This window comes from Pelobates fuscus, chromosome 2, assembly GCF_036172605.1.
Source record: "Pelobates fuscus isolate aPelFus1 chromosome 2, aPelFus1.pri, whole genome shotgun sequence".
Classification (NCBI taxonomy): Eukaryota; Metazoa; Chordata; class Amphibia; order Anura; family Pelobatidae; genus Pelobates; species Pelobates fuscus.
Window position 1 is genome coordinate 201,104,612 of NC_086318.1, and position 24,323 is coordinate 201,128,934.

Here is a 24,323-nt window from a genome sequence, read left to right on the forward strand (position 1 = left end):
CAGAGAGTGAGAGACAGTACAGGAGAAGGGAGGGCTTATGTATGTATTGTGGAGTCAGGGGTCATTTACGCCTAAACTGTCCCAATCGTTCGGGAAACGCTCGCACCTAAGTTCCTCTAGAGGACAGGCCTTGGGTGTTTCTACTTTGTCCTCTATTCACAACTACAAAGAGCTCAGGCTTCTGTTACCCGTTTCTTTAAAGTGGGAGAAGGGAGTAGTTAAGACTATGGCACTAATCGATTCTGGAGCTGCTGAGAGCTTTATAGATCAGGGTTTTGCTGCCAAGCATGCTATTCCATCCCAGTTAAAAGAGACACCACTGGCCGTTGAGGCCATCGATGGTAGACCGTTACTTGAGCCTGTTATTTTCCATGAGACCATACCGATTAACTTAACTGTTGGCATCCTACATAGAGAAGACATATCCTTACTGCTCATTTCTTCTCCGTCTATTCCCATAGTGCTGGGGTACTCCTGGTTGAGGAGACATAACCCTATTATTAATTGGGAGTCAGGGGAGATAGTTTCGTGGGGACAGAATTGTCAAGAGAAATGCTTGCGGAAAGTCTCACCTCTCGGCTTAACCAATACAGCGGCTAACTCTGATAATCCTACAGAGACACAAATTCCGTCTCAGTATCTAGATTTAAAGGCTGTATTTGACAAAAAGAAAGCCGATACCTTACCACCACACAGGTCCTTTGATTGCAAAATTAACCTACTCCCTGGTACCATGCCGCCCAGAGGTCATGTATACCCGTTATCTACGAAAGAGAACTCAGTTCTAGAGGAGTATATTCACGAAAATTTAGACAAGGGATTCATTAGAAGGTCCTCCTCCCCTGCCGGGGCTGGATTTTTTTTTGTTAAAAAGAAGGATGGTTCTCTGAGGCCTTGTATTGATTATCGAGGCCTAAATAAGATAACCATTAAAAATGCCTATCCAATTCCCTTGATTACCGAACTCTTCGATCGTTTGAAGGGCTCTACAATTTTCACCAAGTTAGACCTCAGAGGGGCATATAACTTGGTGAGAATCCAGCAGGGACATGAGTGGATGACGGCATTCAATACTCGATATGGTCACTATGAATATACTGTTATGCCTTTTGGGTTATGCAATGCACCAGCTGTATTCCAGGATCTGATAAATGAGGTTCTTAGGGAATTTCAGCAAGATTGTGTCATTGTATACCTAGATGATATACTCATTCATTCTAGTGACATTGAGATTCATCACAAGCAAGTCAGGAGGGTTTTGCACAAGCTTCTCCAGCATGGCTTGTACTGCAAGTTGGAGAAATGTAGCTTTGATCAAACCCAGGTAACCTTTCTCGGCTATGTGATCTCTGGGGAGGGATTTAAGATGGATCCGGATAAGCTCCAATCCATTCTAGAGTGGCCTTTACCCAAAGGTCTTAAAGCCGTACAGAGATTTATTGGTTTTTCTAATTATTATAGGCGCTTTATTAAGGGCTATTCTTCCATTATCGCACCTATCACTAACATGACCAAACAGGGGGCTGATACTAAGAATTGGACTACTGAAGCTCTCCTGGCGTTCAAAACTCTCAAGGAGCTTTTCGCTTCCGCTCCAATTTTAGTTCACCCTGACACTTCTCTGCCTTTTTTACTTGAGGTAGACGCATCAGAGACTGGTTTAGGTGCTGTCCTATCTCAAAGGTTGGGTGTTGATAAACCATTACATCCATGTGGATTTTTCTCTAAAAAATTGACCGGTACTGAGAGCAGGTATGACATTGGTGACAGAGAATTACTAGCGGTTATCAAGGCTTTGAAAGAGTGGAGACATTTATTGGAAGGTACTTTACATCCTGTTACCATTCTGACAGACCACAAAAACTTGTCTTATATCGGAGAGGCCAAACGTCTGTCCTCCAGGCAGGCTCGTTGGTCGTTGTTTCTTACCCATTTCAATTACGTTCTGACTTACAGACCTGGGTCAAAGAATTCTAAAGCCGATGCGCTATCTCGCCAATATGAGCCCTCTGCCTCAGTTGAACCACTGTTGTCCTCCATTGTACCCAAATGCAATATTATTGCTAATACCAGTCTCAAAATTCATTCTCCGCTACTTGACCAGATCTTGAAGTCACAACATCTAGCTCCTGGAAACACTCCTGAGGGAAGAAACTTTGTTCCTCCTGAACTTCAACTGGAGCTCTTACAATGCTTTCACGAAAGTAAAATAGCTGGTCATCCTGGTATTCGCAAGACATACTCTCTGATATCCAAGGATTTCTGGTGGCCTTCACTTCGAAAAGATATTGAGGAGTTCGTCGCAGCTTGTGAGACTTGTGCCAAGACTAAACTACTTCATGCATCTCCATGTGGTCTGTTACACCCCTTGGACATTCCTGAGAAACCTTGGTCCTGTTTGTCCATAGACTTTATCGTTGATTTACCTGCTTCCAAGAGACAGACTGTTATTCTCACGGTGGTGGATAGATTTACTAAGATGGCCCATTTCGTGCCATTACCTAAACTTCCGACTTCTCCTGAATTGGCGGAGATTTTTGCGAGAGAGGTTTTTCGCCTACATGGGATTCCTTCAGAGATTGTTTCTGATAGAGGTTCTCAATTTGTCTCACGTTTCTGGAGATCCTTTTGTTCTCAAATGGGCATCAAATTGAACTTCTCCTCTGCCTATCACCCTCAGTCTAACGGAGCTGCTGAACGTACTAATCAAAAGATCGAACAGTATCTACGTTGCTTTGTTTCCGAACACCAGGACGATTGGGTCGGTCTGATTCCTTGGGCGGAGTTCGCACACAATAACCTTGTTTGCGATTCAACTCGCTCTAGCCCTTTCTTCATGAACTATGGCTTTCATCCTTCGATTTTTCCTTCGGTTTCCTCTTCTCAGGGGATACCGTCGGTTGATGATCATGTCGCCAACCTGAAGAAATTATGGGATCAGACTCGGCAAATTCTATTACATAGTTCCTCGCTGTTCAAGAAACACGCTGACAAGCATAGAAGAGCGGCTCCTGTTTTTGTTCCTGGGGATAGGGTATGGTTGAGTACCAAGAATATTCGCCTAAAAGTTCCATCTATGAAATTTGCTCCTCGTTACATAGGTCCTTACAGGGTTCTCACTCGTATCAATCCGGTTGCGTATCGCCTTGCTCTGCCACCTGCCTTACGCATTCCTAACTCCTTTCATGTCTCCTTGTTGAAACCTCTTATTTGCAACAAATTCTCCTCTAAGGCCTCCTCACCTCGTCCTGTTCAGGTGGAGGGTCGGGAGGAGTACGAGGTCAGCTCCATCATTGACTCCAGAAGTTCAAGGGGAAAATTGCAATATCTGGTCAACTGGAGGGGATATGGTCCTGAGGAGAGGAGTTGGGTACCTCAGGAGGACGTTCACGCTTCTCGCCTTCGCAGAGCATTTCACCTCCGCTTCCCATCTCGCCCCGGTTCATTCCGCCCGGTGGGCGTATCTGAGAGGGGGGGTACTGTCAGGGTACCTGAGGCCTCTACCTCTAAGGGAGGTAGAGACTTGGTGGTGTATCCGTCCAGGCGAGCTGTTTCCTCCGTTCCTCGCGGTTCATCCAGTCACTTAAACACCGGCCGCGAGGAATCCACGTCCTTTTCTAGCAGGACGCTCAATACGTGACGTCATGACGCTATCACGAGCGACCTGTCACTCAAGTCTCCGATATCCAATCGGTACTTGTCAGAGGCGTGATTACCATCCAGAGCCAGGGTATTTAAGCTTACTTCTCACTTCAGCTCATTGCCCTGTCGTGGTTCTAGCTTGTCTAGTCACTCAGCGCTCTGGTATTCTTGTTTGCTCTATTGGTTTTGACTCGGCTCGTTGTACTACCCTGCTTCTCTGTTATCCCTTGACCCGGCTTGTCTCTCGCTTATCTGTCTTCTCGTTCCCTCGACCTCGGCTTGTCTCTGACTATTCTCTATTACTCTCGGTACGTTAGTCCGGCCATTCTAAGGCCCGGTATACGTACCTTTCCTCTCTTTGTACTCTGCGTGTTGGATCCCTGTCCCGATCCTGACACTAGGGTTCATAAACAAAGGAATTTAACTCCTAAATGGCAGAGGATTGAGCAGTGAGGATGCAGGGGCATGTTCTATACACCAAAACTGCTTCATTAAGCTAAAGTTGTTCAGGTGACTATAGTGTCCCTTTAATTATTACTATCCATGTACATATATTGTGACTCTACAACATAGGTCATTTGAGAAAATGACAAGTTTTTAAATGTGTATTAAATGCTTTGCAATGTAGAGTTGGTTTTAGTGTTGCTCAAACATACATTTCATCTTGGATTCCATTATATGCCTTTGACATGGCTCACATATAAGGCTGGTTTCTCCCCTTGTCCCTCATTATTAGTGTGACTTTGTGTTGACTGGGTTGGGTGATAAACTGTCTGACTCCACCTGTCCTTTGAATTACAGAATGCTGTGCCCATGTATCACAAGTAGTAGCAGTCCCCAAATCCCCGCCCCGCAAAAAAGAAACCCACTTGCCTCTCTGTCACAACTTCTTGGTATTGCACCCGTTTGTTGTTGTGCTATGGAGGGGATGTCCTCTGTAGCCTTCACCCGGCCATGACCTCCGCGCTATGTCTGTGCGGAACCAGGTATGCAGGTGTTTCAGGAGGCCCAGGATGTCTCCTTTGGTTGCAGGGGCCCCGAGGTCACCTACTTGTATGGTCGAGAATGGGTCATCCGCTTCGGGGATGGCGTCTGGGGAATCCAGTGGATCCTCTTCCAAGGATAGGCCTACTGAGTCAGGCGTCGCCACCATTTTGGGTTTAGGCCGCGCCAGAAATATGTCCCCTATTCTTCTCGTGCCCTCGTCAGAGTGGGCTTTTAGTTTTTTGCTTCGCTTTCCCATAGTGTGGAGCAAGTGGGTTGGCAAAATATTGGTAGGGCACTGCTGATTCTTGGGGTAATTGTCGAGTTTTGCCGATTTTGGCCTGGAGCACTGCAGACCTGCGACTGTACTCTGTGGATGCTAGGCTCCGCCCCCTATCATTTTTTCTTTTCAATAAAAAGTGTTAAACTTTATTGTGTCTGTGCCATCTCTCTCTAATTGTAATGTATGGTTTCAATTTCAGAGACGTGATAATTCCCCTTTATGCTAAAGACAGAATGCATTCTTTCGTAAGTAGTCTGTTAGAAATTATATTTTTTGATAATCATCTGTCATGTACTTGATAACGGTTTTACCAACCATGTGATAGATGTCCTGTGACTGATTAAAAACATTCATAGGATAATCACAAGTTTAACTTAAGGAACTGGTGTCATAGTGTACAACATTAACATGCTTTATCTATATAGAATTCTTGTTTGTAGAGACTCAGTGTTATATTCAAAAAAATATTTTTATAGTCAGGTGACCCACATTAAAATACCAGATCATTATATTGTGCAATTACAATGAGGTTTTTATTTTTAACTTTACAAATGCATACATTTTTTTTTTAAACTACAGTACAGTGATAATGCAATTACATCAGAAGGAGATACTTATATATGAAAACTTAAAGCTTAGTATTTTATATATCATTCGTAAATACATAGGATCATCACACCATAACAATATTTTTATTTTTTTATTACAAACACTATAACACCGTATTTCATATCTCTAATTAATTACCCTGAAAGAGTAAAGGGTGTGGCTGGGTGGGGAGGGAGGGAGGTGCGTATTTAGCGGTAACTCACGGTGTAACCCCAACCCCCTTAATAATGTTTTTTTTTTTGTTTTTTACTAATGTAAATCATAACTCCCATCAGGGCCGGTGCAAGGATTTTTGCCGCCCTAGGAAAGCTAAAATTTGCCGCCCCCTCATATGCTCTGCCCACCATGTGACATCACAAATGAGTTGACATCTTCCATATGAGTTAATGCTAGTGCTGCACACAGTGTCTTTTCTCTGAAAAGGCAGTGTGTTTACATAAAAAAGCTGCTGGGGGGGCGGAGCCTGACCGCCGAGCGGGAAGGACGTGGGGCACCTCGGCTCCTCAAAGAAACTACCACAATCAGGCAGAAATTCCATTTTTATGCCTGTGCTTGGCGATCAGTGGCCACATGAAGGCAAAGAGGACACAAAAAACCACTCGTGGTGTCAATATCAGCCCCCGTCCTGCCGGCAGAGCGGACTACTGGGTGGATGGGATTTAGGCCTGCCACGAGGCCCTGGCGGGAGAAACGGCCGATCTCCCGTGCTTGGTCCGGCGGGTCATCTCGCGCGCCTACTGAGGGCTCCGTTCCCCCCCCCCTGTGGGCCGGGGGGGTTATCCTGGACCCCACCGGAGAGAGGCAGTGACCGCATTCCTCATCCGAGCGGCGAAAGGATCAAAGCGGGACCGCACGGCAAAATCCAAAATGGCCGCCGCGCCCATTACAAACCGGAGAAAGAGCTCCCATCCAGCAGAAGCTACAACTCCCTGTGCAATCGGCAGACCAAGGGGTTCTTACCTGGACTCTCACTCTGCTCACACAGAGCGGGCACAGCACGCAGGCTCCCTCAGGTACCCAAGGCTGATGCTGGCAAAGCATGAACGTGAACACACCCATGGCCAGCAAGTACCGAAACAATCTAGCAACCAGCGGGAAACACAAGCAACCTAGAGATGGCCAAGAAGCCAGCCGACCCAGCGCAGCTGCAGCAGTAATTAAGCGGATGCTAACCATGCAGACTGAAAATCCTGCAGAGTACTGTATATACTTTTGTTTTGCATTGACTTTTTAATATCATTTAGGCGTGTAATACAGTCGAATTTATCACCGCAGGGAAATCATTTACACCTGTCTATGCCTAAAAATATGCATTCCCTGGCAAGCTTAGTGGCTCGCTGCCCCCTGGTGTTTAATTTAAAAAGTGCGGAGAAAGTTACACCTAACGATGTTTAATATAACCTGCTACTTACTAATCCATGTAATTAAGCATGCCATTAGTTTAACTACTGCTACTATCTTGTGTATTAACTCTTAGTAGATTATCAAACTCGTTCTGTTTTCTTTTTTACTTTGTTTCAACGCACTAAGTACTAAGCCATTTGTCCTCGACTCAATTTTATAAAGCGATGTCTTAGCATGACTTCTACTCCTACCTTTCCCTAAACCACGTTACCAATCGGTGGGCAAAGCAACGGCCCCTTCTAGGTGGTTAGAAAGAATACAATGTACACCTGTCTGTTTTTTCGTTGAAAAAAAAAAAGTGCAATGTTTCTGATGCCATGCAAACATATGTGAATACCAATCGATCTGCACCAGCTATTGTGGCAGTGCAAATTGTATGTCTTATCCCTGCACGAACAAAATAAAGAATTAAAAAAATAAAAATAAAAAATAAAAACCTGCTGGAACAGGCTATTGACACCAGAATCACTACATCAAGCTGTAGTGGTTCTGGTGACTATAGTGTCCCTTTAATGTAAATTAGAGACAAGAGGTAATTATGGGCTCAGATTGCAAAACGGCTCCACTGGTCAGATGTAGAACAGGCTCTGTGGAGGCTGTTTGTAACTCTGCTCACAAGAATCAATGAATAGGAAGCAGCTCCATTTTTTGAGGCCCCTTAACCCCTTAACGACGAGTGCCGTCACTCAGGGGAAACCCTTAACGACGAGTGACGGACCTTGTCCGTTACGCGGTAAAATTAACCCCAGATCGCCGCAATTGCGGCGATCGCGGGATTAATGGTGCTCCGGTCTGCCTCTGTATTAGAGGCAGACCAGGAGCACCGGATTGGGCTGTCCCAGCACATGTGCCCGCTCTGACAGCATGTCAGAGCGAGCACATGTGCTTAGTATACTCACCTTTCGCCTCCCTGCACTTCCGAGTTCAGTGTGAAGTGCAGGGAGACGGATCAGTGCTGATCTGCTTCCCTGTGTAAAAAAATAAATAAAGTTTATTTAAAATCCCACCCCCCTTTACCATTTTAATAAAAAATTAACCCCTTCCCTACAGTGATCAATTGGCAGGGATTGCATTTTACTATGATCTGATTTTTTTTTTTTTTAACCCTCAGGGGTTAAATTTATTTTATTTATTAATTTTAAGTATTTTAAAATTATATATTTAGCTAGCTGGGGAGGGTTGAAGTTAGTGGGGAATTGGGGGATTTGGTGTTAGGCTAACTAGGGGTTAACGTTAAAAAAAGTTTTAAAATAAGCTTTAAAAAGTTAAAGATTAAGTTAAAAAAAGTTTTAATAATGTTTAAGTAAAAAAAAAAAAAACCCCCCTTTACCCAGTCTAAATAAAAATTAACCCCTTCCCTGCCAGTCGATCACTGCCTACAGTGATCAAAACACAGATCACAGTATTATACTGTGATCTAATTTTTTTTAACCCCTGACGATTAACTTTTATTTATTTTTTAATCCTCAGGGGTTCAATTTATTTCATTAACTAATTTAAATATTGTAAAATTAAATATTTTTTTCTAGCTGGGGTGGGTGGGAGTTATGGGAAAATGGGGAATTTACAGTTAGTGCTGCTTACTGCTAGTTAGGGGTTAACTGTAAAAAAAAAAGCTTAGAAAAATGTTAAATCTGTAAAAAAAAGTTTTAAGAAAGTTTAGGAAAGTTAAAAAAAAATTAATAAGCAAAACAAAAGTTTAAAAAATAGTTTTAAAAAGTTAAAAAAATACATTTAAAAACGCTCATTACCACTACACCTAGAACAAACTAGAGAATAAATGATCCCACGCTAAGGTTCAAAATATGCCTTTTGATATATACCCCAGGGTGTATTCTTTAATAAATAGCATGTGTTTGTACGGAAGTTTCAATAACCAACCATCTAAACTACCGTATATACTCGTGTATAAGTCGATCTCATGTATAAGTCGAGGGCAGTTTTGTGACCAACAATTGTGAAATATGCTATGCCTCGTGGATAAGTCGAGGGTAAAACTTGGGGCTATGAAATTCTGTGATTTTTAGAATTATATACACACTCATACAAACACACTCTGCATTATACACACACACACACTCATACAAACAATCTGCATTCTACACACACACTTATACAAACACACACACTCTGCATTATATACGCACACACTGTGTGTATATAATGCAGTGTGTGTGTGTGTTTGTATGAGTGTGTGTAGAATGCAGATTGTTTGTATGAGTGTGTGTGTATATAATGCAGAGTGTGTGTGTTTGTACGAGTGTGTGTGTATATAATGCAGTGTGTGTTTGTTTGTATGAGTGTGTGTAGAATGCAGATTGTTTGTATGAGTGTGTGTGTATATAATGCAGAGTGTGTGTGTTTGTATGAGTGTGTGTAGAATGCAGATTGTTTGTACGAGTGTGTGTGTATATAATACAGTGTGTGTGTTTGTATGAGTGTGTGCAGAATGCAGATTGTTTGTACGAGTGTGTGTGTATATAATGCAGAGTGTGTGTTTGTATGAGTGTGTGTAGAATGCAGATGGTTTGTATGAGTGTGTGTGTATATAATGCAGAGTGTGTGTTTGTATGAGTGTGTGTGTGTAGAATGCAGAGTGTGTGTGTGTGTGTGTGTGTGTGTGTGAGAGAGAGAACTGGGTGGGAGGAGGGCATTTTTATTATACATTTTTTATTTTAATATTTTAAGTTTTTTATTTTATTTTAATATATATAATTTTTTTTGTATTTTTTTTTTTTTTTTTAATGTTTGATTTAATTTTCGTCCCCCCTCCCTGCTTGTTAGCTTGCCAGGGAGGGGGGCTCTCACTCCCTGGTGGTCCAGTGTATGGGCTGTGTAGGAGGGGGGGCTGGCAGAGAGCATTAACTTACCTTCCTGCAGCTCCTGTCAGCTCCCTTCTCCTCCGTGCAGCTCCTCTGTCAGCTCCCACTGTAAGTCTCGCGAGAGCCGCGGACCCCGCGGCTCTCGCGAGACTTACAGTGGGAGCTGACAGAGGAGCTGCACGGAGGAGAAGGGAGCTGACAGGAGCTGCAGGAAGGTAAGTTAATGCTCTCTGCCAGCCCCCAACAGGACCGCCGGGCTTGTAATGAGCCCGGCGGTCCTTGTCTGTATTATGGCAATGTAAGTTGCCATAATACAGACATTAACTCGAGTATAAGTCGAGTGAGGGTTTTTCAGCACAAAAAATGTGCTGAAAAACTCGACTTATACTCGAGTATATACGGTACTCCAAATTGGAACATGGACACAGCGTAAAACGTCAAAGTTAGAAAAAAACTGAATGGCTGTGTCTCAAATGTGCCCCTTCAACATCCACATATACCTGGCAAAGGTACATACGGGGGTATTGCTGTACTCAAACCACATAGCTGAACAACATATGAAGTATTATACAGTCGTAGCACACATAAGGTTTGCAAAATATACTGTGCAAACTCACTTTGTGTGTCAAAAATGCAGAAAAAAATGCTTATTACCACTACACCTGGTACAAGCTAGCGGAAAAATGATCCGACGCTAAGGTTCAAAATATGCCTTTTGAAATACCCTGGGATGTCTTCTTTAAGAAATGGTATGCCTTTGTGGGGTAGTTTGAATTATATAGCCTGGTAAAATACTCTAAAATGGGACATGGGCACAGCGTAAAAATTTAAAGTTTGAAAAAAACTGGAATGGCTATGTCCCAAATGTGCCCCTCCGATGTCCACATATACCTGGCAAAGGTACATACGGGGGTATTTTTGTACTCAGCTGACATAGCTGAGCAACATATGAAGTATTATACAGTGGTAGTACACATAAGGTTTGCAAAATATACTGTGCAAACTCACTTTGTGTGTCAAAAAGGCAGAAAAAAATGCTTATTACCACTACACTTGGTACAAGCTAGCGGAAAAATGATCCTACGCTAAGGTTCAAAATATGCCTTTTGAAATACCCTGGGGTGTCTACTTTAAGAAATGGTAGGCCTTTGTGGGGTAGTTTGAATTTAAAACCTGCGAAGATGCTTGGAAATTGCACATAGGCCCAGCGTCAAAATTCAAAGTTCTGTAAAAACTGATATGGCTTGGTCTCCTATATGGCACTGTAGCTTCACAAAATAGTGCCAAATACATTCATTGGGGATGTATTTTTACTCAGAAGACTTAGCTGAGCATAATTTGGGGGTTTTGAACTTAGTGGCACATATGAAATATACAAAATGCCCAGCAAAAATGCAATCCGTATGTAAAAAAAAATGCCCAAAATTATTTTTTACCACATACTTTGGCATATATTGATGAAAAAATGGGAGCATGCTAAGGCACAATATGCACCTTATGATATACCCTGGAGTGTCTACTTTTACAAATGGTAGGCCTTTGTGGGGGTTTTTTGAACAGTCAAACTGTTATAATACCCCAAATGGAAGCATAAGCTCATTAAATCTGTCTCTCAAAATTCGACTGTGAATACTGAAAAGGGCAGGTCTCCTATTTGGCACTGTAGCTTCACAAAATAGTGCCAAAGACATACAATGGGGGTACTGTTGTACTCAGCAGATGTAACTGAACACAAAATAAAACTTTGTACAGGAATGTACAATTATGAAATCTCATCTCTCTGAAAACTCAGAACAAAAAGATAGATTTGCTGGTACTTGGTTCCCTTCGGTTTGCCACAAATCTTTCACAATGTGCATGAATGTTGGAGGTGACATAATGACAGCACATATGTTGCAAGTAGGGTGTGACCTGTTTGAAAGAAATGCATTATCTTATAGAAGTTAGAACTTTGGACATTAATTTATCATGCTTCCCACAGGTTTTTCTACAACATGATACAAAATGAGTCAGATAAATATACCACAAGTCTCTAGAATATCTCTAGCCATTAAACTCTGTCTGTAAACAGTCACAGATCCAAACCTGAGCTAACTTATTTCCACAATCAACCACAATAGAGTTTGCATGCTAATTTCACTCTAGCCTAAGTGATGAGTCAAACGGCACTTGGTGGACACATTGGGTCTCTATAACAGAATTAGTTGGAATAGAAGGGTAGTGATCCACAATAGATCTCTGTCTACCTCTTCCATCTGCTCACAGTAATACAAAAGTGGATTGGCTATATGTAAATGAAGAAAATATATATAAATACACAGACAAAGTACCTTGCACTCACAGTTCCACACAACCTTTAATGCTTGGTGCCTAGTTGTTCATTATCTACAGAAAAAGTAAAAATGAACTGGCACTCATGAAAACTTTCCTATTTGGGTTGTTATTGAGCATACAATGCTAAACCCTCAGGGGTATTTAATAATGTGACAATTCAAAGTGAATTTCAAATTTAAGGACAGAGTAGCCGAACTGAAAGCATAGCTGAATGTTTCCAGTTTGTTAATTTTTACCGTAAATTATTATTAGTAATATTGTTATTATCATTATTACTGTTATTTAGAAAGTGCCAACATATATAACGCTGTACAGTTAAAAATAGACAGTACAATATTCATAGACCAATAAAAAAAGTGGGCCCTGATCCATAGTGCTGTACAATTTGTGAAAACAGAACGTAGCTAATTATATAGAATACCTACAAACAATAAACACAAATTGACACAAAAGGAACAAAGGGCCCCCTCCCCTGCCTGCGAGCTTACAATTTAAAGGTAATAATGGGGATTCAAGACATGAGGTTGCAGGGGGTGTTTAAAGTTGATGGGAGATCTCGAGACATATGTGAATACTGAGTAGCTTCTGATGTAGTCAGGGATGTGTGTACCACGAGGCAAACAAGGCATTTGCCTTGGGCGGCAATTTCCAGTGGGCGGCAAAAAACGCCGCCCCCAAATGCCTAGGCAAATACCCTGTTTGCCTTGTTTTATGGGAGCCCAAGAGGCAGGGCCGGACTGGGGATACAAAGCAACCCTGGACAGGGCCGTCTTTAACGCGGGGCAAACGGGGCAGCTGCCCCGGGCCCAGTTGCTCCTGGGGGGCCCAGAGCAGCTGCCCCGTGGGCCCCGCGATTTGCGCAGCCCCCCTTGGACCCGGCTGCACAGAGCCGCACCGGCCCGCACGCTGAGGAGGCTCCCCGGGTGGCTCATGCACTAAGGGCCACCCGGGGAGCATGTGTGAGCAGGGGCCCGGTCTGGCGCTGTGACGCTTAAACAGCGCGACCGGGCCCCTTCCTGTACCGGCTGGGAGGAAGTGACGTCACTTCCTCCCGACGGAGAGCACAGCCGCGCGGGAGGAGAATGGCAGAGAGGGGAGTTCCAGAGGAGAACTCCCATCTGCATCAGCCTGCCACTGTACCCCAGGGAAACCACCCTCCAGGAAAAGGTAAGAACCTGGAGGGTGGCTAAATGTAGGCTTGTGTGTAAGTATGTCTGTGTGTGTCAGTATGTCTGTCTGTGTATGTATGTGTGTGTCAGTATGTCTGTCTATGTGTATGTCAGTATACCTGTGTGTGTGTGTCAATACTTCTGTCAGTGTATGTGTCTGTGTGTGTCAGTGTATGTGTCTGTGTGTGTCAGTATATCTGTCAGTGTATGTGTCTGTGTGTGTCAGTATGTCTGTCTATGTGTATGTCAGTATACCTGTGTGTGTGTGTCAATACTTCTGTCAGTGTATGTGTCTGTGTGTGTCAGTGTATGTGTCTGTGTGTGTCAGTATATCTGTCAGTGTATGTGTCTGTGTGTGTATGTATGTCTGTGTTTGTCAATACATCTGTCAGTGTATGTGTCTGTGTGTCTGTATATCTGTCAGTGTATGTGTCTGTGTGTGTCAATACGTCTGTCAGTGTATGTGTCTGTGTGTGTCAGTATATCTGTCAGTGTATGTGTCTGTGTGTATGTATGTCTGTGTGTGTGTGTGTGTCAATACGTCTGTCAGTGTATGTGTCTGTGTGTGTCAGTATATCTGTCAGTGTATGTGTCTGTGTGTGTGTGTGTCTGTGTGTGTCAGTATATCTGTCAGTGTATGTGCCTGTGTGTGTGTGTATGTATGTATGTCTGTGTGTGTGTCAGTATGTCTGCCAGTATATATTTGTGTGTCAGTATGTATCTGTGAATGTTTTAATGTCTGTCTGTGTGTATGTGCCAGTACGTCTGTCTATGTGTATGTCAGTATGCCTGTGTGTGTGTCAGTATGCCTGTGTGTGTGTGTCAATACCTCTGTCAGTGTATGTATCTGTGTGTGTCAGTATATCTGTCAGTATGTCTGCCAGTGTATGTGTCTTTGTGTGTATGTATGTCTGTGTGTGTCAGTATGTCTGCCAGTATATATTTGTGTGTCAGTGTATGTGTGTGTCAGTATGTATGTGAATGTTTTAATGTCTGTCTGTGTGTATGTGCCAGTACGTCTGTCTATGTGTATGTCAGTATGCCTGTGTGTGTGTCAGTATGCCTGTGTGTGTGTGTCAATACGTCTGTCAGTGTATGTATCTGTGTGTGTCAGTATATCTGTCAGTATGTCTGCCAGTGTATGTGTCTTTGTGTGTGTGTGTGTCAGTATGTCTGCCAGTATATATTTGTGTGTCAGTGTGTATCTGTGAATGTTTTAATGTCTGTCTGTGTCTGTATGTGCCAGTACGTCTGTCAGTGTGATTGCGCATTGGGCGTAATTGGGGGGGGGAGGGATAGGAGGGGCAGGGCCCAGGGGGCCCAAGAAAATGCATTGCCCAGGGTCCTAATCATATTATAGACGGCCCTGACCCTGGAAAAAAATCTATGCCAGTCCCATAAGTCATTGTGCTATGTAGGGTGTTTTATATATATATATATATATATATATATATATATATATATATATATATATATATATATATATATATATATATATATTTGAAGATAGTGATCAGCACTCTCGGACTTAGAAAGGTTAAAACTTACAGTTTATTGAAAATCCATTAAAAGATCAACGTTTCAGTTCCTACTGGAACTTTCATCAGGATCAGGCATGCCTGAGGATCATCAGGATCAGGCATGCCATAAAAGTTACGTTTTAAGGAAAAAACCCAACTCGGCTTATACTCGAGTCAATAGTCTGTATTATGGCAATTTGCATTGCCATAATACAGACTGGGGCTGTCAGAGAGTTTACTTACCTCTCCTGCAGCTCCTGTCAGCTCTCTCCTCCTCTGCGCCGTCCGTTCAGCACCTCGGTCAGCTCACAGTGTAAATCTCGCGAGAGCCGCGGCTCTCGCGAGACTTACACTGTGAGCTGGCAGAAGAGCTGACCGGACGGCGCAGAGGAGGAGAGAGCTGACAGGAGCTGCAGGAGAGGTAAGTAAACTCTCTGCAGCCCCCACAGCCCCCCACTGAACTACCAATGCTGGACCACCAGGGAAGGAGAGCCCCCCTCCCTGCCATGTATCAAGCAGGGAGGGGGGACGAAAAAATATAATAATACAATTTTAAAAATAATAAAATAATGAAATTAAATAAAAAAATAAGAAGAAATAATAATAATAAAAAAAAATTAACATAATTAAATAAATAATAATAAAATTGCCCACCCCCAACCAAGGCTCTGCATCACACACACACACACACCACATTCATACACACACACACTGCATTCATACACACACACTTCACTCATACACACACTGCACTCATACACACACTGCACTCATACACACACACACTGCATTCATACACACACACTGCACTCATACACACACACTGCACACATACACATACTACACTCATACACACACTGCATTCATACACACACACACTGCACACATACACATACACACACTGCACACATACACACACTGCACACATACACACACACACACACTGCATTCATACACACACACTGCACTCATACACACACACTGCACTCATACACACACTGCATTCATACACATACTGCACTCATACACACACACTGCATTCATACACACACACTGCATTCATACACACACTGCACTCATACACACACACACTGCATTCATACACACACTGCATTCATATACACACACTGCATTCATATACACACACACACTGCATTCATACACACACACTGCACTCATACACACACACTGCATTCATACACACTGCACACATACACACACTACTCATACACACACGCTGCACTCATACACACACACTGCATTCATTATACACACACTGCATTCATTATACACACATTGTAAATAAATATTCAATTAATATATTTTTTTTAGGATCTAATTTTATTTAGAAATTTACCAGTAGCTGCTGCATTTCCCACCCTAGTCTTATACTCGAGTCAATAAGTTTTCCCAGTTTTTTAGGGTAAAATTAGGGGCCTCGGCTTATATTCGGGTCGGCTTATACTCGAGTATATACGGTATTTCAATTGCCTGGATACTGGAACCCTGGTGATGCACCCGGTCACACAACTTTGAAGCCTGAGTGCAAGGTACAACAGCATATATATATATATATATATATATATATATGCTGTTGTATTTATTTATATATTTTTTATTATTGATACATTTCTTCTTCTAATTCAAAATATTAGTTCTTTCAGGGCAATTAAATTATACAGTAAAGCATACTCACACACAGACACAGACAATATTACTGACGCACACAAATAGGCTCATTGACAGACAATCTCAATGACATACACAGACAAATTTAGTACAGACAAACTCTGATGCACACATAAGCTTACTACAGACAAGCTCACTGTCACACACACGCTCACTACAGACAAGCTCATTGATGCGCACACACTCTCCCTACAGAAGAGCTCACTAACACACAGATTCACTACAGAGAAGCTCAGTGACACACATGCTCACTACAGACAAGCTCACTGACACACATATGGTCACTACAGACAAGCTCACGATCACACTCATGCTTACTACAGACAAGCTCACTGTACACACATGCTCACCACAGACAGGCTCCGACGCACCCATGCTCCTTACAGACAAGCTCACTAACACACACACATATGATCCACACATACAAGCTCACTCACTAGCAGGCACACACACACACAAACTCACTAGCAGGCGCACACACATAGAGGCTCCCTCACTAGCAGATGCGCACACACACAGAAACTCACTCACTCACTAGCAGATGCACACACACAAAGACATCCACACACACAGAGGCAGACAGTCACTGACACACCGAGGCAAACATCCACACATACAGAGACAGGCAGACAGCCACACACACACACAGGCAGACAGTCACACACACACACACACAGGCAGACAGTCAAACACACAGGCAGACAGCCACATACACAGGCAGACAGTCACACACTCACAGGCAGACAGTCACACACACACACAGGCAGTCACACACACACACACACACAGGCAGACAGCCACAAACAGTCACACACAGGCAGACAGTCACACATACACACGCAGACAGTCACACACAGACAGACAGTCACACACAGACAGACAGTCACACACACAGGCAGACAGTCAAACACACAGGCAGACAGTCACACAGGCAGACAGCCACACACTCACACACACACACAAACACAGGCAGACAGTCACACACTCACACACACACACACACAGGCAGTCACACACACAGGCAGACAGCCACACGCAGTCACACACAGGCAGACAGTCACACACACAGGCAGTCATACACAGGCAGTCACACACACAGGCAGACAGTCACACACACGCAGACAGTCACACACACGCAGACAGTCACACACACAGGCAGACAGTCACACACACAGGCAGACAGTCACACACACACAGGCAGACAGTCACACACACGCAGACAGTCACACACACGCAGACAGTCACACACACAGGCAGACAGTCACACACACACAGGCAGTCACACACACACAGGCAGTCACACACACACACACAGGCAGACAGTCTCACACACACACACACACACGCAGACAGTCACACACACAGACAGACAGTCACACACACACACAGACAGTCACACACACAGGCAGACAGTCACAGACAGTCACACACACACACAGACAGTCACACACACACAACCCTCTGCTCAGCTCCCTCCCAGTGAGTGTGTGCGTCTGTCAGTGAGTGTGCGTCTGTCAGTCAAAGTGCGGCCTTGAGAGGAAGGGGTGGGGAACATTTAACTTGGTGGGGTGCCCGAGCACCGTCCTTACTAGGGCAGTACAAAACCTAAATACACCACTGGATGTAGTTAAATAGTTACGATTATAAGCAGCTGAAGGAACATGCTATAAAGAAAGGTAGGGCAAGGGTGGGAGGTTACTGATAGCAATGTAATGGAAATGTTTGCAGAGGGAAGTTGTGGTGCAGGTATGAATCTGGAGAAAGAAGGAATGCAATGGAAGTTTACAATCCACAAACACCTTCTGTAGGAAAACAGGGAGGAACAGTGGGTAGAGGAGGTTGGGATGTATTTGGTGTAAAACTGAAACATTTTGGAAAATAAATACAACGAAAAATAGATGTTCCGGAATTGAATATCAGCGGCAACCAGCAAGCATGTAAAATGGGACCTAGACTTGTCAACTGAGGTAGCCTCTGATAAAGGGTAAATGTGTTTTCGATATTGGACATTTGGTTTTAATTCCCCCTCATATTTGGTACTGTTCATTTGGATTTTATTTATATTTTGTATTACTTTATTTCACCAGTAAATGTTTTATAACAGTTCCTGTGGAAGACTCCTGCATTCCTTAATACTATTTATATGGTGAATAGGCTGAAGTACATCTAAAACTACGTGAGTGCATTCATTTATATATATAATAAATTTGCACTATACAAATTTACATTATGGAGCTGCTCCTGTTTATATAGCACCAGCTAAAGCTACAAGCTACAAAAACCTTTGCACCAGCTCCCTCTCTATTAGTTATGCCAACTGTTTTGCTACCTAATCTTACTGTGTTTGTTTATTTATTACTGGTATTTATAAAGCGCCAACAGATTCCGCAGCGCTGTACAATATACGTACAATATACACAGACAAATACAAGAGGTAGAGAGAGCCCTGCCCGTAAGCTAATATCTAGCCATTGGAGATCTTTTATACAAAGTGCTTAGCTAGATAGCCCGTGAGCTTACAATCTAAAGGATACAATGGGGATTTGAGACAAGAGGTAGCAGGGGAAATTTGGAGGTGATGGCTGAAAGAGTTAACAGAGAAGCAGCTATTGGTAAAATACAAAGGGAATGAAGAGGTAATTGAGTGAGAATCTCAAACAACTGGAGGAGCATGTTAGAAATAAGTATGTGTAAATAAGATAGTTTTATTTTTCTAAATTACATTTTAGTTGCATAACTTACTAGTAGTATGTCACCTAAAATTATTCCGAACAGCCCCACCCCTGACCACAACCCCACTCATACTTCTAACATTAAGGAGTAGCCATTTTGTCCAGGTAAAATGTTGGGAGGTATGATATAGACAAATGGAATGCATAGCTGACTTTTTTCCAAAATAGGTAATTTTTGCTTAAAATTTGAACTAACTTTTAATAGCCTTCAGAGAGCCCATCTATAATTTAAACAGTCCCACATGGACTCTTTGGAGTGGGATTAGACCTATAAATAGCATTCTGTTTGATATTCAGAGCACTATACTTCAGGATTCCTAATTACCGTATTTATCGGCGTATAACACGCACTTTTTTCCCCTGAAAATAGGGGGAAAATGATGGGTGCGTGTTATACGCCGATATCCCATAATTACGGTGTTCAGCGCGCACCGCGGTACTGGAACTTCAATTTCAGGTCACACTTGTGCACACTTCCTTTCAGTCCCGCCGGAAACCGGAACCTGAAATTGAAGTTCCTGGACCGCGGTGCGTGCTGTGAAGCCGGCCCACGCTTCAAGACAGGTAAGTAATTATGGGACAAGGGAAAGTGCACTAGGGGACACTATGGGAGGGGGTGGGAGAATACTATGGGAGGGGGGGGAGAATACTATGGGAGGGGGGGCGAGAATACTATGGGATGGGAGGGGAGAATACTATGGAAAGGGGGGGGACACTATGGGATGAGGGGGTGGAGAATACTATGGGAGGGGGTGGAGAATACTATGGAAAGGGGGGAGAATCCTATGGAAAGGGGGGGGGACACTATGGGATGAAGGGGGGGGGATACTATGGGAGGGGGGGGACATTTCCTGGAATTTCCTTCTAAAAATGAGGTGCGTGTTATACGCCGGTGCGTGTTATACGCCGGTGCGTGTTATACGCCGATAAATACGGTAATGCATTTTAACAATATAAATCAGTATTCATGCAAAATATAAAGTTTCAATAAATATCAGATAATAAGACATAACAAAATTTTCCAAAAAAATAAGGGGAGCTTAAAATCTACCTTGTAAAACTTTCTCTCCTGATGTAATAATCTTCCTTAAAAATACTAATTTGTTACGTTGATCATCCTTTAAATTGTAATCTGTAGTTTTTCATCCATATGTTATGACACCTCTGCAGAAACTTACCAAGACAACATAACAATACTACGTCTAGCTGCAAATTGCTTCACTTGTCAACTCCACTAAATATATTGTGACTGAGTCGTTATGATGTAACTCACTGACTGTGACACATAAGTGATGTCACCAATATACCTGTATGACATGTAAGCCTGCATTTCAAGCTAGTAGTCCTGACTTAATGTAATAATATGACTTGGTATGTTGCTCTGAAATCCTTCCTCGTTGGGCAGTTTTTTGCCTCCCCTTAACCATTTTCTTTGCATTTTTAATAGCTCCTTGTATTTGTATTGAATTTATTCTAATTTCTTTGATTTTGTTTTGGTTTCATTCTTGTCAGTGTATAGATATTTTGTATTATTTTTGCCTTATCATTAGCTGGAGTCTCTCACTGATATCTATCACTATTAGTTTAATGTATATTATGTATGATGACACTGTTACATTGCACTCTATCACTATATAATAAAGCTACCAGCAGTAAATAAAATGGGTTGTTGTTTTTCTCTGCTATGCAGGTCACCATGTGTTGCATTAATAAATGAAATAAGTGAAATGAAAACTTGCTTCGCGTTCTGCATATTTTTCGCTCCATGAGCTTCCGTCCCCCGAGCCCGTGGCCATCACTCCCCCCGTGTGCCATGGAGGTGTGGCTGCATATTGCGCGGGATATTGTTACCGAGCGCTTAGCAGACATGTCAGTTCGCGATAACGTCCATCCGCGTTTACCTATTGTATTGCGGTTCCTGCTAATTTAATGAAAACGACGGAAAGGCGTCACGTGGTGTATGTGCTATAAGTAGCAGTGCGCGCGAGACTCTGTGTGTACCAGGATGGCCGAGTGGTTAAGGCGTTGGACTTAAGATCCAATGGACGTATGTCCGCGTGGGTTCGAACCCCACTCCTGGTAGAATGTTTTTTTTCATTCCTAATTTTACAAAATAAATTACAATTAGTATATATTACATTTTTTTTTTTTTTTTATATAACTATTCTTGCTCTCTGTTTGTATGAAACTACTTAATGTATTTTGATGCGGAGATTTTTATTTTGTGATAATGCTTGAATATAAACATATTTACATAAAAACTATAACATGAGTTTGTTTCTTGTCATAATACTTTAGTTTATGGGATTTGTTTTTTGTGGAATTATTGTTTAGATAACAGAATATTTTTTTTTGTTGTATTGTATTTTAATTGATAGAAGTATAAAACATGTACCAGAAGTGGGGTTCGAACCCACGCGGACATACGTCCATTGGATCTTAAGTCCAACGCCTTAACCACTCGGCCATCCTGGTGACATATTAAATACGTGAAGTGCTGAACACAAATTTTTATATGTTTATTAGATCAGGGATTTCATAACTATAAAATAGTCTGGCATAAAAATGTAGCAGTGAGTATACTATATATGTAAGGGACATAAGACTTCATTTTTAGTGACAGTATCAGCTCTAAAGATATATATATTCTACATGTAGATTTAAAGGGATACTACAGTAACCAGAACCGGTTCTGGTGTCTATCAATTAAGTACATGCAGCAATGAACAGTAATGTAGCAGGGGCGGACTGACCGGTCGGGCACTTCGGACATGGTCCGAGGGCCCGGCCGGGAGGGGGGCCCGCCATCAGGGGGCCCGGCTGCCCCTTTAAATGCTGCAGCTGCCTGAGCGCTCTCTTAAGAGCCTTAGGCGGCTGCAGCTTCTCACCTCCCCTCCCCTGTAGCGTGGCCGAGCTGCACTCCGGTCCGCGGTACCCGGCCGGACTGACAGGAAGGTGCACACTCAGTGTGCACCTTCCTATCACGCCGGGCACCGCGGACCGGAGTGCAGCTCGGCCACGCTACAGGGGAGGGGGTAAGAAGAAAGAGGGAGGGGGGTGTAAGAAGAAAGAGGGAGGGGGGGTAAGAAGAGAAAGGGAGGGGGGGTAAGAAGAGAAAGGGAGGGGGGTAAGAAGAGAAAGGGAGTAAGAAGAGAAAGGGAGGGGAGTAAGAAGAGAAAGGGAGGGGGGTAAGAAGAGAGAGGGAGGGGGGTAAGAAGAGAGAGGGAGGGGGTAAAAAGAGAGGGAGGGGGTAAAAAGAGAGGGAGGAGGGTAAGAAGAGAGGGAGGGGGTAAGAAGAGAGAGGGAGGGGGTAAGAAGAGAGAGGGAGGTGGGTAAGAAGAGAGGGAGGGGGGTAAGAAGAGAGGGAGGGGGAGTAAGAAGAAAGGAAGGGGGAGTAAGAAGAGAGGGAGGGGGAGTAAGAAGAGAGAGAGGGGGTAAGAAGAGAGGAGGGGGGGTAAGAAGAGAGGGGGTAAGAAGGGGGTAAGAAGAGGGGGAGGGGGAGTAAGAAGAGGGGGAGAGCAAGAAGGGGGGTAAGAAGAGAGTGAGGGGGGTAAGAAGAGAGGGAGGGGGAGTAAGAAGAAAGGAAGGGGGAGTAAGAAGAGAGGGAGGGGGAGTAAGAAGAGAGAGAGGGGGTAAGAAGAGAGGAGGGGGGTAAGAAGAGAGGGGGTAAGAAGGGGGTAAGAAGAGGGGGAGGGGGGAGTAAGAAGAGGGGGAGAGCAAGAAGGGGGGTAAGAAGAGAGTGAGGGGGGAGTAAGAAGAGGGGGAGTAAGAAGGGGGTAAGAAGAGGGGAAGGGGGGAGTAAGAAGAGGGGTGAGGGGGATAAGGGGAGGGGGAGTAAGAAGAGGGGGAGGGGGAGAGTAAGAAGGGGGAGTAAGAAGAGGGGGAGGGGGAAGTAAGAAGAGGGGGAGAGCAAGAACGGGGGTAAGAAGAGAGTGAGGGGGGAGTAAGAAGAGGGGGAGGGGGGAGTAAGAAGGGGGGTAAGAAGAGGGGGAGGGGGGAGTTAAAAGAGGAAGGGGGAGTAAGAAGAGAGGGGAGGGGGGTAAGAAGAGGGGGAGGGGAGTAAGAAGAGGGGGTAGGGGAGTAAGAAGAGGGAGGAGTAAGAAGAGCGGGAGGGGGAGAGTAAGAAGGGGGAGTAAGAAGAGGGGGAGGGGGGAGTAAGAAGAGGGGGAGAGCAAGAAGGGGGGTAAGAAGAGAGTGAGGGGGGAGTAAGAAGAGGGGGGGAGTAAGAAGGGTGGTAAGAAGAGGGGGAGGGGGGAGTAAGAGGAAGGCAATTGCCCCCTCCCCTGTCCGCAGGCACCGTGCGGGCAGCCTGCAGGGGAGGGAGGAAGAGAGGACCCGGGAGCTCAGCCTTCAGCTCCTCTGGGTCCTTCTTGCACGAGCACAGATTGTTGCCGTGGTTACCACGGCAACGTTACGGCTCTTGCGAGAGTAAACTCTAGCCCTGGAGCTACGGGCTAGAGTTCACTCTCAACACTGTGACCACCAGGTATTCCTGGTGATCGCAGTGGTGAGAGTGAACTCTAGCCCCATACACACACAGCCCCCCATACTAACATTGCCACACACATACACAGCCCCCTCATACACACATTGCACCACACACCCTACACATTCACACACTACACCCCCTTACACACACTGAACCTTTCACACACACTGCACCCATTACACATTGCACCACTGCTCCTATACCCTACTACAGCCTCATATCCCAGCAGACCCCAGGTAAGTTGTCAAACTGATCTTAAACGGTTTGACTACTTACTCTGAAAGGGGGGCCCGGCCCTCCTGGCACCATAACGACTACACAGAGCAGTAGTGGTTATTGTGCATGGATTAATTCTTTAAATAATCTACAAGTACACAGGCTGGCCAGTAGCCAGCCAGCCAGCCCACAGGCCACCAGTTAGGCTTACAGCCAGCAAGCCCACAGCCTGCCAGCCGCAGCCAGCAAGCCACAGCCTGCCAGCCGCAGCCAGCAAGCCAACAGCCTGCCAGCCGCAGCCAGCAAGCCCACAGCCTGCCGGCAGTAGCCAGCAAGCCCACAGCCTGCCAGCAGTAGCCAGCAAGCCCACAGCCTGCCAGCAAGCCCACAGCCTTCCAGCCGCAGCCAGTAAGCCCACAGCCTTCCAGCA

General features: G+C 44.1%; 2 non-coding genes across 2 annotated transcripts; one reads left to right on the forward strand and one right to left on the reverse strand.

Moving 5' to 3' along the window:
- Positions 1–21,187: 21,187 nt before the first annotated feature.
- On the forward strand, positions 21,188–21,270 carry TRNAL-UAA (transfer RNA leucine (anticodon UAA)). The gene has a single exon. It is a non-coding gene; the product is annotated as a tRNA-Leu (tRNA).
- Positions 21,271–21,580: 310 nt separating this feature from the next.
- Positions 21,581–21,663, reverse strand: TRNAL-UAA (transfer RNA leucine (anticodon UAA)). The gene has a single exon. It is a non-coding gene; the product is annotated as a tRNA-Leu (tRNA).
- Positions 21,664–24,323: the final 2,660 nt, after the last annotated feature.